The following is a 15,698-nucleotide window of genomic DNA, read 5'->3' as shown; positions in this document are numbered from 1 at the left end:
GCATTCATGCTAGCTTTCAAAGCAGTATTTTTAGTAAAGGTTTAACAAATCCACCTATTCAATAAGAAATCAGTAAAGCCAGGAAACATAATTATACTAATAAATAAAATTATATCATCTTGTATTGAATTAAGGCAGTGACATCAAACTGTAAGTGTCATTGCATTCTACATAGCCATGCCAAAAAAAAAAAAAAAAAAGAACTATTTTGAGGTCTTGCTGAAGCCACAAAAATCTCAGTCCTTAACTACACATCTTTCTGCAGAGCAAAGTACAAGAGTTATCTCAAGGAAAAGCACTTAGGCACTTGTGCAATTAAGTTGCAAGCTGAACTACCTGCTTTTTTTCATGAAACACCATTTTTACTTGAAAGAACAACTGCCAGGCAAACTGATTATTCAGACTTGGATGTTTGGCAGACATTTTTTCAAAAATGAACAATGTGAGACTGTCACTTCAAGGAAAACAACTGTCAGTATTTGTTGCCAATGATAGAATTTGGGCTTTCAAGCAAAAACTAGAGAAGACTTGTCTGATGAAATGGGTAGAGATATTAACAAATGTGATTTTTTGATACTGTATAATAAAATATGTCAAATTTTAGAAGATCTGCATAACTCAATGAACCAATGTTTTCGAAATGACCAAAGCATAATGACACAAAATTATGCATGAGTAGAAAATCCATTCAAAGTACAAAACAGACCAATGGACTTTAGTGTAACAGAGTATGAAAGGCTCACTGATGTGGTTTCAGATTCCACAAGATAATGGAACTCTAAAGAAACTACCAACTGACAAGTTTTGGTGTAGTATATAAAAAAAGAATATCCATAGTTATCTAAAAAGTCAATGAAGGGAATTCCCTGGCAGCCCAGTGGTTAGGACTCTGCACTTCCACTGCCAGGGGCCTGGGTTCAATCCCTGGTAGGGGAACTAGGATCCCACAAGCCTCTCAGTGCAGCCAAAAAATAAAAAAAGTCAATTAAAACATTCCTCCTGGGACTTCCCTGGTGGCGAAGTGGTTAAGAATCTGCCTGTCAGGGCTTCCCTGGTGGCACAGTGGTTAAGAATCCGCCTGCCAATGCAGGGGACACGGGTTCGAGCCCTGGTCCGGGAAGATCCCACATGCCGCGGAGCAACTAAGCCCGTGTGCCACAACTACTGAGCCTGCACTCTAGGGCCCTCATGCCACAAATAATAAAGCCCGCGTGCCTAGAGCCGGTGCTCTGCAGCAAGAGAAGCCACCGCAATGAGTAGCCCACACACCGCAACAAAGAGTAACCTCCACTCGCCGCAACTAGAGAAAGCCCGCGCACAGCAACGAAGACCCAACACAGCCACAAATAAATAAATTATTTATTTATTAAAAAAAAAATTCCTCCCTTTTCTAGCCACATATATGTGGAACTGGATTTTCTTTATATACCACCAAAAAAACAACCAGTTGCAGCAGACTGAATGTAGAAGCAGATATGTATCCAGTCAGTGAAGAGATTTGGAAAAATTTTAAATATTATTCTTCTATTTTGGTGGAATAGTTATTTTCATTAAAATATGCTAACATTTAATAAGTTTATTATTTTTAAATGCACAGTTTTAATTTTTAACACAGTAAATACTGGTACATACAACCCACAAACAAAAGCTCTTTGGGGTCTTTAATAGAAAGAGTGAAGACGCCAAAATGTTTGAGAACTATTGCCATATAGCAATGAGAAGGATAAACTATTGCTACATACAAGAACATAAATGAACCTCACAAACAAAGCTGAGTGCAAAAGCCAGTCATACCTTATAAAAGTTCATAAGTAGGCAAAAATAATCTATGGTATTGGAAGTCAGCATATTCGTTACCCAACCAGGGACTGAATCCGGGCCACAGCAGTGAAAGCATCGAGTCCCAACCACTGGACTGCCAGGGAATTCCCAACGTTCCCTTTCTTTTTTTTTTTGAGAGGCCTCTCCTGTTGCGGAGCACAGGCTCTGGACACGCAGGCCCAGCGGCCATGGCTCACGGGCCCAGCCGCTCCGCGGCATGTGGGATCTTCCCGGGCCGGGGCATGAACCCGTGTCCCCTGCATCGGCAGGCGGACTCTCAACCACTGCGCCACCAGGGAAGCCCGCCTTTCCTGATCTGAGTGCTGGTTACACTTTTTGTGCACTTTTTCTTGTATATATACCTCAATACAATTTCTTTTTAATCTATATTTTCTAAAAAAAAAAAAAATACACCCATACACACACCTGCTTTAGGCTCACGTGAAGAAATTTTGTTAGCACTGGTCAGGGTAGAAGCAGGGCTTTTTTTAAAGACAGATTTTCAGGTGATTCTAATGTGTAGCCAAGCTACTGCTCACCTAAATAGGTTGAAAAATACTGATCTAAGAATTTAAAACCAGGGAGCTTTTATATACAACACAGTAAAAAGAACAAGGACTTTGGAGCAAGGCAGATCAGGTTTTTAATACTAGCTTCTCTTCTTTTATTATGTAACCAAATGCAAGCAAGCTACTTAATCCCTATAGGCCTCAGTTGCTTCAGCTTCCTCTTCTGTAAAATGGGCACAATACCCTAAACAGGGTAAATGTGAGGATTAAATTATATAAGGGAGAGAAAGCACCCAGCATATTGCCTACCACAGATATTCAAATATTAAGTCCTTTCTGTCTTTCCACCTTCATCTCCTACTAGTCCTAAGGCCAAAACTAAATTACCCTCTTGACTCTTGATTTCTTCATCCTTAAAATGAAAATAATGCTACATGACCAACCTATGCACTGTAGGTCAAATAAAATAGTATAATTATATTTGCAGAAGTATAAATAGTGTAACTATATTTACAGACAGGGATTTCTGCTACCAACTCAAAATAAAAGAGAGAGGACAACACATTAGAAAACTAAGATAGGGAGTTTCCTGGTTGCCTAGTGGTTAGGATTCTGGGCTTTCACTCCCATGGTCTGGGTTCAATCCCTGGTCAGGGAGCTGAGATCCCACAAACCGCGTGGTGCAGCCAAAAAAAACAAAAACAAAAACACAATACTTAAAAAAAAAAGAAAACTAGGATATGCATATAAAGCTATAAAACAGAAGCTCGAAAATATGAGCACCAGCAGAAACTATCAAACCTGAAGGACATGATCAGAAGCCAAATCGAGATTATAATCTCTAGTCAGCCAGGGATTGAAGTTTACTGTGAAAAATATATCAGCCCAGGGTTCCTTCAAAATGTCTGTATCTAAGAAAAAGCACAATCTATAATATCATAAAAATAGGCATATTCTGAAAGTACCCAGACACCTGCCTAAAAGGAAAAAGGTGGGGGAGTTGTATTGGAGCTTTATAAACCAAGGTGTTTTCATAGCATCTTTATACAGAAATCGATGGCCTAGGGACTTCCCTCATGGTGCAGTGATTAAGACTCCACGCTCCCAATGCAGGGGGCCCAGGTTCAATCCCTGGTCAAGGAACTAGATCCCACATGCATGCCACAACAGAGGAGTCAGCGAGCCACAACTGAGGAGCCTGCCTGCCACAACTAAGACCCAGCACAAGCAAATAAATAAATAAATAAATATTTAAAAAAAGAAATTGATGGCCTATTTAACAAAATAAACTTTTAGATAAATAGTAGTTTGACAAAAAAGATTCTGTACAATTATTTTCAGTACTAAAGATATGCATAATTTCCTAAGGAACTAAATTTTATAATAAATAAAACAAGAAAAATGAACTTGCTTTAGTCTCTTTGCTCTTCACTAGTCTACAACTTTAAGGGACTTCCCTGGCAGTTCAGTGGTTAAGACGCTGTGCTTCCACTGCCGGGGGCTCGGTTCGGGGAACCCCCGCAGACCTCGGTGGGGGGTGGGGGGGAGTCTACAACTTTAAGTCTGATTTCTGATAACATACCAGGGATTGTCAAGCTATGGCACACCCATGGCCTCTTTCTGTATGGCTTGTGAGCTAAGAATGAAACATAGGAGGAGGGAAGAGGGGAGAAGATGGGGAGGGGAAAGAGAAGGAAAAAAAAATAATAGAGACTGTATGTGACCCACAAAGCCTAAAATATTTTACAGAAAGCATTTGCCAACCTCTGAGCACACCATCTTGCTGTCTTCTACTTTTGAACCTTGTGCTATACACCATCATCATCAAAGCCTTTATCAATCCAATTAAATTCTAAATTCCATTCTAAATAAATAAAAACCTACATCTGGAAAAACACCTATCACCTTACTCCTCGTGAGAATATCATACTACTGGTTTGTCATCTCTCCTTACTATGTTCAGTTCAAAAATTAATCATTCACTACCTGCAAGGCACCCTCCAGGACCTAGGGCTTTATAAGATGACTAGAAGACAGCCCCTGCCCCCAAGAAACTTACAGTTAAGTGAAGGAGCAGACAGAAACAGTCAATTTTCCTAAAACAGGGCAAGTATCAATATTATGACAGAGGCACACACTGGATACTCCCTGTGAACAAAATGGGGGCACTTATGACAACCTTAAGAATTCTGTAAGGTTCCTTAGGGGAGATGCACTTAACCCAGAGGGATGAATAAAAGGAGAAACAGCATGAGCAAAGGTGTGAAACTGTAAAATATCTGTAGAAACTACATGCTACTCAGTATTACCAGTGATGGGAGATCAGGCAGAGGAGTACATAAGGACAGGTCATAGAAGGCCTAATATGTCATGCTAAGGAGCTTAAGACTTTAGAGCCAATGAAGGGATTTAAGCAAGGGAGTGATGTGGACATATACACCACCGGGTAGATGTTCTGGTTGCTGGGTGGAAGACAGGTTTACTACATGGGTGATATACAAACTAGTTAGCAGGCTACTGCCCTTGTCCAGGTAAGATTAGGGCCTGAACTAAGGCGATAACTGTAGGAAAGGGGAGATGAGTTTCAGAAATATTTGGAAGGATTTATTTTTGGCTATAGAGATAAGGGAGAAGAAAAGACTAATAGCACAGATTCATATCTTGAATGACTGGATGAACAGCAGTGCCTTTAAGTTAGGACAAAACTACAGGAAGAGATGACTTTAACTTCTGGGGGAGATACAAAAGGGGAGAGGTCAGAAGAAGGAGATGGGGAAAATGAGTTGCTCTGGACCTACTGAATTTAAGGACCATCAAAATGGATGTATGCAGGTTGCCAGTAGACAGTGAGATATACAAGTCTAGAGCTCAGGAAAGAGGTCGGAGCTGGAGATAGAGATTTTGAGAGTCATCACCATACAGCAGCAGTTAAAGCCAACAGAGTGGGCAAGACTACTCAAAGAAAGAATCTTAAAAAGTCCAGTGAGTCAAGGAGCCAACACTAAGGAATATCAACATTTACTAAGAAAGCAGAAACAATAAAGATCTCTTCTTAAATATTAGGTAGTTTCAAAAGCTTCAAAAATCTCTTCCTGCTAAACAACAGACTGGAAAGAACAACCATGAAATATATTCATTAGTACAGCTCATCTAATGGACAAAGTAAAGATTAAGGAACTTAGTAGGGGAAGGGCTTTCCAGGTGGAAGGCACAACATATGGAAAGAATAAGGGCATAATAGTACAGCATGTCTGGGGATTTGCTTATTTGGTTTGTTTTTTTTTTAAAGGGAGGGGAGAATCTCTCCCCTTATTTTTTTCTTTTTAATTCATTTATTTTATTTATTTATTTTTGGCTGTGTTCGGTCTTTGTTGCTACGCGTGGGCTTTCTCTAGTTGTGGTGAGCAGGGGACTACTCTTCGTTGTGGTGCCCGGGCTTCTCACTGCAGTGGCTTCTCTTGTTGCAGAGCACGGGCTCTAGGCGTGCAGGCTTCAGTAGTTGTGGCACGCGGCTCAGTAGTTGTGGCTCGCGGGCTCTCGAGAGCAGGCTCAGTAGTTGTGGCGCACAGGCTTAGCTGCTCCGCAACATGTGGGATCTTCCCAGACCAGGATTCCAACCCGTGTCCCCTGCATTGGCAGGTGGATTCTTAACCACTGCGCCACCAGCAGTTAAGCCCCTGTTTACTTGGTTTTACAGTAGACATACATGCTAGAAAGCCCTTAAAAAGAGGTACAGGGCTTCCCTGGTGGCACAGTGGTTGAGAGTCCGCCTGCTGATGCAGGGGACACGGGTTCGTGCCCCGGTCCGGGAAGATCCCACATGCCGCGGAGCGGCTGGGCCCGTGAGCCATGGCCGCTGAGCCTGCGCGTCCGGAGCCTGTGCTCCGCAACGGGAGAGACCACAACAGTGAGAGGCCCGCATACCGAAAAAAAAAAAAAAAAAAAAGAGGTACAAAGTAAGGCCTACAAGAACACTGGGAGGGAAAAATCAAGGAAGATTGTGCTGTTGACATCATGAAACATTCGTAACCTCTACTTCCCTAGTACACCCACATATCCTTCAGGTCTCAGCTCAAGCATTAACTCCCCCAAGCATCTCTCTCTTCCTTGCTCCCTCAGGCAGGTCAGGCCATGTCAACCTCCATCCTCCCCATGGCCCTTGCCCAGGTCCCCACTGTAGCAATTATTCCATTATGCTACAGTTATGTGTGACGTGTCTGTCCCCACACTAGATTAACTATAAGCTCCTTAAGAGGAGGGAATTTTAATTTTTGTATCCCATACTCCCAGCACTCCCTGACTGTCATCTAATAACCACTCAATAGATACTTGTTGGAACAGATGTCTTAAACATATCTGTCACACACCCAACTACTAGTTCCTTGGCCTTGGAATGCATTGAGGATTTACATTCTTTGTTTTGCTTTACTTATGATAATTTTAAAATAAATGTATATTCCAAATGTAAAATGAGTGAGGGGAGATATAGCAGCAGGAAAACACTGAATAATAAAAGAATAGCCTGGAGGAAAAGTTAGCTCTAAACAATTCATAAGTAAAATAAAAATAACAACAGTAGTATTTACCATATTAAGCACCAACTACGTATGTGCCATTCAGTGTTCCGGGTTCTTTGTCCTTCTTATCTCATATAATCCATTAACAACCCAACAACTGAGTATTATCTCTCTTTTACTTATGCATAAATAATCCATCTCACTGTACTACTCTACCCTGTAATAAGTTACAGGTAGAAAACTAAGAGGGAAATGACTGTATTTGTCAGCATAGTGAAGAGTAAACATTGTATACTGCATCCTCCACTTCAAAAAGCATCAGTTGTTTCCTTCTGAGCAAGCCAGCACAGTTAATGTAGAACCAGGTCCCATAAATTCACTAGGAGAAAGTCCTCTAGCACCCTCTCTGTCCCACTATATCCAACAATCTGCAAGTTTTAAGGGAGAAACTGTGAACTGATCTTCATGTATTCCTCCTCCACTGGGAGAAGAACCCTTTGGAAAGGCAATAAACCAAATATGACAAGCTTTTCACCTCTGTGTGGGGTGCCCTGACTTCATTTTTGTAAACTAGAGAGGAAAAAAAAAAAAAAACCAACTAACATTTATATAGTGCTTTACAGTTTAAAGAGTATTTTCACATTTATTACCTCATTTGAGCCCCACTTTACAGGAGAGTAAACTGAAACTCCAACAGATTATTAATGCATTTGGATTTCACATCTCGTAGACAAAAAATTCTTGGGGTTTAGGTTGCTAAGCTTCTGATATGCATAACTAATGATTTCCTATTCATGGTACACTCTGTACATCAGAGAACAGACCCTCCGTACAATCAGGTGAGGACCAATGTACCAGGCTGCCTTTCTGCAAAAAGAAAGATGCACAGAAATTCTGATCAGAAGAGTTAAGTGACTTGCCAAAACATGACATGAAGCTCTAAGCTGGTATTACAAAGAATCAGTATCTAGTAAATAAAAAATCCGCCAATAAGAAAAAACTCTTAAGATGCTGTTCTTTCACAGCTCACAAAGGCTGCTACTACACTCTCCCATTCCTATTTCCAAGTATGATTGATCCACATCTGGATAATCTGATCATCCATAAATGCAAACTGGCTTCCTCTTGCCATCTTGACTACCCATATATGTATGTACACGCATACTTAGACATATACTAAAGAATATATTTTTATATGTGTATATATAATATACATACAAATAAGAAGTGTTGCTGAGTAATGGGACTATAGACAATAATATTGCTTCCTTTTACTTTTTCTGTAATTTTCAATTTCTGCTATGAGCATGTTATTTTAATTAATGGTGGAAGAAATAAAGCTCTTTTAAAATTAAAAAATAAGGATCATAAATAAGAAAAAAGCAAGTCACAGAAAAATACTTACACTATGATTCTATTTATATAAAGTTATAAAGGTACAAAAAATATTGTTTAGGATACATACTTGTTTGGTAAAACTATTTTTAAAAGCAAGGGAATGATTCACACAAAATTCAGGAAAGTGGTTACTTCTGAGGGAGAAGGACAGAGATTCAATCAGGCAGGGAATCACAAGAAGCTTTAAAGGTACTAAAAATCTCCTTTTTGTTAAACTGGGTAGCAAAAGCACAGGCCTTCAATTTGCTATCATTCTTTAAACTGAAGATTTATATTATATGCACTTTTATACATATGGTTTATCTCACAATTTAAAAAGAAGATATAAACAGGGTTGAAGAATCAGAATATCAGGGCTGTAACCCAAACTCTTCCACTCACTGTGTAATCTTAAGCAAATCATTTTACCTCTCAGCAGTTTTTCTTCTTATTTTATAGATGAAGAAACTCACAACTAATATATGTTTAGTACTTTACTGTTTAAAGTTCCTAGACTAGGGACTTCCCTGGTGGCGCAGTGGTTAAGACTCTGCGTTCCCAATGCAGGGGGCCTGGGTTGATCCCTGGTCAGGGAACTAGATCCCACATGCATGCCACAACTAAGAGTTCACATGCCTCAATAAAGGCGCATGGGCTTAGTTGCGAGCTGCAACTAAGACCCGGTGCAACCAAATAAATAAATAAATAAATAAAAAATTTTAAAGTTCCTAGACTACAGTACCAACATACAAATATGCAGATAAACTGTGAGATAATAATACACAGTAATACCTCCTTTCTAAATAATATATCATAATACTAAGAACTCAATGGTAGGACACACAAGGCTATTCACATTCTAGTCTCTTCTATCTAATAATAACATCTAATATTTTTTAATGTGTACAATGTAACACATTGTATTAAATGCTTACCATGGATTCTTTTGTTTAATCCTCAAAACAACCCTATGAGACTAGGTCTCTTATGCCCATTTTACAGATGAGACCACTGTGCCCAAGGTCACATAGCTAGTAGTAAATGGTGGACAGACTTCAGAACCCACACTCTTGACCACTACGTTAGTTTTGCCTCACTTTTCTCACAACATTTAAATCATCCGTCTCTCCCATGACACTGAAAGCTCCTTGACAACTGTTTTTTGTTCATTTTTTTTACAATTTTAACTGTATTTAATTGTACAATTTAGTGGAAATAAGTACATTCACAATGTTATGCAACCATTTACCCCAGAGTAAAGTTATGAGGAGAAATGCTTGCATTAGTTAGATTACTCTCTCATCAAATTATGGGTAACTGCTCAAACCTGATTTTTATTGCAATACAGAAAGCTTCCTCATAACAAAACACTTTCACTTCCAAGGATAAGTCCAACCTTCAATCATTCTGCCCATTTTGGAGCTACAAAAAAAAAAAAAAGATTCTTAATATTGGGTATTTTCATGTGTTCAATTGTGAAGGCCAAGGAAAATGGTTTGTTTACAAGCTGAACCCTGAAGCTTGAACAAAAAAAGAATTATTTTGATCCCGTTGGTGCCTTACATCCCTCCCCATTTTTTCCCCAGTCTAAGCTCTAATCAACAGCCACTTCATGTTTAACATATCACAGCTAATGCAATTAAGTCCAGAAAACTATTTTCCTAAAGATCTTTCCTCCATTAACACCCTTCTCTACCCTCCAGCATCACTCTTCTGCCATGAGAATGAGCATATCATTAAGCTTTAAACAAAATTTCTGATGAATAGATGGAGGTATTGTTTTTGTAGTTAATGGAATACGCTTACATCTCCTAAAAATAATAAAATAAAAATGATTCTTTATGTTTTTATCCACATCTGACAGAATTCTAACCACCTGAATTCCTTTAGAAGAAAATTCAATCTACAGAAATATAGTCCAATTATTTTAAATCTTATCAGGTAATGTCAAAAGAGAATCAAATGAAAATACCGAACTATCTCACCAATGAATATTTATGACATTTCCATATTTTCTGTCTTCTCTGTTTACATAAAACGGTGGTACCAAGATTCATCTCTGGATTATTAGCCTGCAATACAATGATGGGCCTAATTGCCTTGCAAACCAGGACACCAATAAATGGAGTCTTCAAGCAATCAATTTTAAGAGGAGGAGAAAAAAAGGCCTAAGCTCTTTCTGAATACATGCACATTGCCTGACTGGGAAATAAATTCAGCCTTGTATTTTTCAGTCTCATTCATCAGTTCTCAAGCAGGGAATGCTCCCTTAACCACCTCCTCAAGCTCATCAAATCTATTTAATACCAAATTCCAGGACTAATTTTTAAATGCACCTGGAGGAGAGAGGAAAGGAGAAGGCAGAGACATCAAATAGAAAGACATCTATCACATTCCAGTTTCATCTTCTTCATCTTTAGTTACTGGAGTGGGTTTTTCTCCCCCAACTTTCTTTTTATAATACATGAATAATAGAAGATACTTTCCCCTCCTCAAAAAAAGAAAAAAAAGAAGATAATTTCCCCTCCTCAATTCTACCTTAACTTAAGCCCCTCTCAACTTTACCCTTTGTGTTGGTTTACTTCCAAATATGATACTAATACAAGTGAAACAAACAAAAACTAACAGCTTAAGAAGTCCTCTAGAAAAGTCTTTTATGTACCTTCTCTCTCCCCAACCACAGCCTCCAAAACTGTCCATTTAAGTCCAACTCCCAACCCTCTTGTGTCTCTTGGAGGCCATCTCAATCCTTCTCCAGAATCATCCAATCCACCTCTTCCCAGCACTGCTCACTGCCCGTCTCCATCCTCCCTGCCCCCTCCATACCAACAACCCCAGGTTTCCCACTCCTTAATTAGCCCCATCTGCTACCTCACTATCAGCAACCACCTCTCCAGTCCTACCAGTTCATCTCAGACATTCTTGCCCCAAAACTCCCTCTGCCACCTTGGCCAAGAGACATTTTCTTCAAGATACCATCCCCCAACCTTGCTCACCACCTGCCACTATTCTTTCAGTGAGTCCAGCCCAGAAGCATCTTCTGTGCCCTCTGCCTTCACCCTGTACCCAGGGAGCCACCAGTGGTTCTAAGATCACTCTAAATCCCATCCCACTGTGCTCCCCCCGCCTTCCCCTCCCCGCCCAATTTCAATCCTTGTCCGCCCATTTTGGGCCTAACTTCTACTTTACCCCCTCCTGCCAGCTCACCCTCACACTCCCCTCATTCAAAGTCCCACCCCCACCAGCTCCTATTCCAACCTCCATAAGCACTCACCGGGAAAACCCCGAATTCTACCTCCTCTGCTCTCCTAACCCACGCTATGCCATAAAATCTCAACAAATTCCACCACCCCCAGATGCCAAGCGCCCACTTCTAGCTCAGGTCTCAGCCCATGCCAAGCCCCTCCTCACCCCCGGCTCCTACCACCTCTATCAGCCTGCCCTAGGTCCACCCCAAATTCCACCCTCCTGAATTAGTCACCCCCCAGGGTCCTATCCAACTCTGCAATCGCACTCTCTATTACAATCAATCCCTTACCCCGCAACCCGGCCCAGATCCCAAGCTGTCAATTGCTCCAGGCCAACCCCAAATCCACCACCCTCAGTCAGTCCCCTCCCCCATTAAAAGCCAGCCCACTCCAGTCTCAACATCCATTTCGCCCAAAACCATCCAAATTCCACCCCAACCCTACAACCCCAAGCTCCTGTCCCAGGTCGTTCCCATTAAAAGTCCCCTTCCCTTGTCTCTCCCCCCCCAACCTGCTTGTGTCCCACCCTCACCCCACCCCCAGCCCGCGCCTGGACAAGTCTCCCCAGCCAGCCCGCCGTTCCATCGCGACCTCAACCCCCTTCCCCCAACCCGCGAAGGGGCTCCGCAGCCCCCACTCTCATTCTCCCCAGTACCACCGGCCCAGGCTCAGGGAGAGCGGACCGGGGTAGGGTGGGGGGGTGATCTCCTCACCGGCGAGCCGCTGCAGGCGAAAACGGCGGCGGCGGCAGCTGAAGCGGCGATGCCCTTGTCTTCTCTGAAGGCTACAGAGGCGACGCTCTCGCTCCCTCGCCCGTGTCCAGTAAGGTGGCGGATGGCGCGCAGGGACTGGGAGCCTCCTCCTCCTCAGCGACTCGGCTCTGAATCCTCTGCAGTAGCCGCCGAGGAGCCCGACGGGTGGGGGGAGGGGACGCTGGGCTGCGGGCTAGGGAGGAGGAGGCTGAGGGAAGGGGCGGGGGACCGCTGAGAAGGGCTGGGAAGGAGGAGCCAGCGCAGCTCCGCGACACGTCCCACAGCCTCAGCCCGGCGGGACCACAACTCCCGGCATGCCCCACTCCGGCTCGCGCGCAGCCGGCGCCTCCCGGCGCGCGCCCGACGCGGAGGGACCATTCCCTCCTTGGTCTCAGACAATGGAATACAGCCAACCATCCGCGGGTGGCTTTTGTAGACTCAAAGACCACATAGGAGGCAAGTTAGGCCGCACAGCGGCCCATCCCCCAAGGGACGGTGTTAGCGGCGTCTCCGACTTCTTTACGCGCGCGCACACCTCCCCACACGGAGCCCCGCCACCACCTCCCGCTGGACTACATTTCCCAGCATGCCCACAGACTCTCGCCCTCCTTCCGGACCCTTCTCAGACCCGGTACTACAGTTCCCAGGGAGTGTGGTCCTTGCGAAATGCTGGGAGATGCAGTTCTCAGTTCTTCCTCCATGTTAAGAAAAAGAAGTGAAAGAGAGGAAAAAAGGAAGGAAATATGTCAACCCACCGAGAACAGGCCTAGATTGGCTAGATCACCTGGAAGTCTGTACTTTCTTCGCAATACCCGTTGCCACTGTCTCGCACCAGAGCTAATGCAGCAGCCTCCTGCTCTCCCTGCAAAACTGTAGACGATTTGGCAGCTTGAACCCAAATATAAAGAGCGTACTTCTTGACCCAGCTCCGCTACTTTTAAGAATTTACCTTAGAAAGATAATCAAACAATTTGGAAAAGATGAATGGACAAGGTTGTTATCTGAGATTGTTGATTATAGTGAGGTAAACTTAAATGTCCTTCAACAGGAGCTGGTTAAATTATATATACAAACAATGCATTACTAAGCAGCCGTTTAAAATAATGATATGGATCTTTTTCTTGACATCAAAAGCTATTCACAATTTATTCTCGAGGGAAAAAAATTGATAAGAGAATAGCAAGTTTAGAATGATCTAATTTATATGAAGCTTGAGACAATGTTCTGTAAGCATAGAAAGATTTCAGGAAAGAGGTTCCCCAAAATAACATCTGTGATTATCTTGGAGTAAAGAGTGTCAGATTTCAAGTAATTTTCATTTTCATATTGCCTGAATTGTTTAAAAAGAGCACATAACTTTTTAAGCTATAAAACTATTTTCAAAAAATATAATTTTCAAATCCAACAGCAACCTGTTTTTGCTACCTAAAAGCTTTTCATGGGTTTCTATTGCCCTCAGTGGTGCTCCAAAACGAGGTCTGTCTGGTTTTTCTGGGAGCTCAACATTTCCACTAATTAAAACAAATAATGGTGGGGACTTCCCTGGTGGTCCAGTGGCTAAGACTCCGAGCTCCCAATGCAGGAGGCCTGGGTTCAATCCCTGGTCAGGGAACTAGAGCCTGCATGCTGAAACTAAAAGATCCTGCATGCTGCAACTAAAAGTCCTGCGCTCAGCAACAAAGATCCCACGTGCCACAGCTAAGACCCAATGCAGCCAAATATATTAAAAATAAATAACTAAAACAAATAATGGCGGTCACTTACAATTCACAAAAGAACATTAAGTTAGTAGGGAGGATTTTCTCAATTTTCATTGTCTCTTCTCAAATTTTTCCTTCTTCTGGTCTTTCCACACCCATTTCCTCCTTTTCTACTCATTCTTGAAACTAAAGCCAAAGTCCTACCTTCCCTAGAACATATATTTTAGGTATACTGATTTTCCTTGTGTCTGAATTCTTCTAGCGATGGTTTCTAATCTGTGAGCCAGAGATCACTGTGGGGAAGAGGAATGAAGAGGGAGAAATAAAGTTATTGTAAAGGGTCTACAAAGCAATATTTAAACAAAGCATTGTCTATAGACTGAAGAAATAAGTCTTACACTTAAAAATTGTTTCCTTCTGGGACTTCCCTGGAGGTCCAGTGGTTAAGATGCCGCACTTCCACTGCACAAGGCACAGGTTCCATCCCTGGTGGGGGAACTAAAATCCCACATGGCACAGGAAAAAAAAAAAAATTGCTTCCTTCTGTGTCCAGCTCTTCTAGAATATGGAATATAGTATCAGATGATCTGTGACTTAACATAAATCCGGTATTCAATTACAGTATTTTAGATTTTATGTAATTATTCCTCACCGTTCTGCAAGAAAACACCAGAACATTCAAGCTCCACTAGCCAGCCCGCTGGAGAAGCACAGGCCTATCAGAGAAAGTCCAGATTGCCTGAATCAAAGGTTAACTTGGTCCATAGTCCTGCTGCAATCTCTTCAGCAGCTTCACCCCACCTAAATCTAATTACACTCCTGTGCCTTATGACTCATTTTCCCCAAATACATCAGGCACTGTCTTTTTCAAACTACCTCGTTTTTCATCCTATTCTCCCAGCCTTAAAATTCCAGGTCCCCTCCCCACAAAAAAGTCCTATATCCTCTGCTCCCTTCTCTGAGAATAATAAGAAATGTGCCTATGAAATGTGGGCTATGTCCCTTCCCCTCTCTGAGTGTTGCACTGACCATCCCATCTTCTAAGCCCACTTCATTCCTTCTCCTCCTCCTTTTCTCCACTTCTCCAACTGGCAGACAGTGGGAGATGGGCAATCAAAATTAAAAGGGATGGATCTGTCCAGCGAGGAAAGCACATCTGAGCTACGGGAATAGGTATGAGGAAGCTTACCAGACTAGGAATCTGGTAATCAGATCCTAAATTAGACCTTGCCATGAGCATGCTGGGTGACCTTTAGTAAGTCCCTTAATTTTTTTTTTTTTCTGAACCTCATGTTTACGTCTGTAAAATGAATAAAAGGATGATTCCTGGCGTGTGACCTCATAATGTTATTAGGAGAGTCCAATAAAACAGTGGGTATGAAAGTGCTTTGAAGACTGTAAATTGCCACTTACAATCCAACCCTTCATCTAATTTGAGAATTCTCTCTCCAAATCCCTGCATCTAATTCTTGGCATGTAAACTTTTTACTCAGAATTATATTATAATTAATGAATTTATTAAAGTGTTTTAGGAATTTGCTCTATTAAGCCAATTTAATTTCTTGATAAATTTTCTATATAGCACAGTTAAACAATTTCTGACTTTCCTAGATTTTTTTCTAAATTGTAATTTCATAAGATATATCCTTTTCTCTATCAGTTTTATAAGAAAGATTTAATTCATCTGTTATCTTTTATCTTTATCAATTTTTACTGATTATTGCTTCAGCTGTCATGAAATCTCTAGTCATTATTTCCACAAAGTCCACCTTTT

General features: G+C 41.7%; 1 protein-coding gene across 2 annotated transcripts in view; it reads right to left on the bottom strand.

Moving 5' to 3' along the window:
* Positions 1–12,415, bottom strand: part of FAM168A (family with sequence similarity 168 member A) — a 207,043-nt gene extending 194,628 nt beyond the window's left edge. Inside the window, exon 1 of one of the 2 annotated variants that reach the window (XM_082626561.1) lies at positions 12,186–12,415. The gene's annotated coding sequence lies outside the window, so the exon portion shown is untranslated. The remainder of the gene's footprint in view (positions 1–12,185) is intronic. The other variant, XM_082626562.1, reaches the window with a different exon arrangement.
* Between the last annotated feature and the right edge of the window lie 3,283 nt (positions 12,416–15,698).

Source organism: Mesoplodon mirus, assembly GCF_964341445.2.
Source record: "Mesoplodon mirus genome assembly, chromosome: 7".
NCBI classification, from domain to species: Eukaryota; Metazoa; Chordata; class Mammalia; order Artiodactyla; family Ziphiidae; genus Mesoplodon; species Mesoplodon mirus.
Note: the sequence above shows the minus strand (reverse complement) of the source record. Positions and strands in the feature narration are given on the sequence as shown.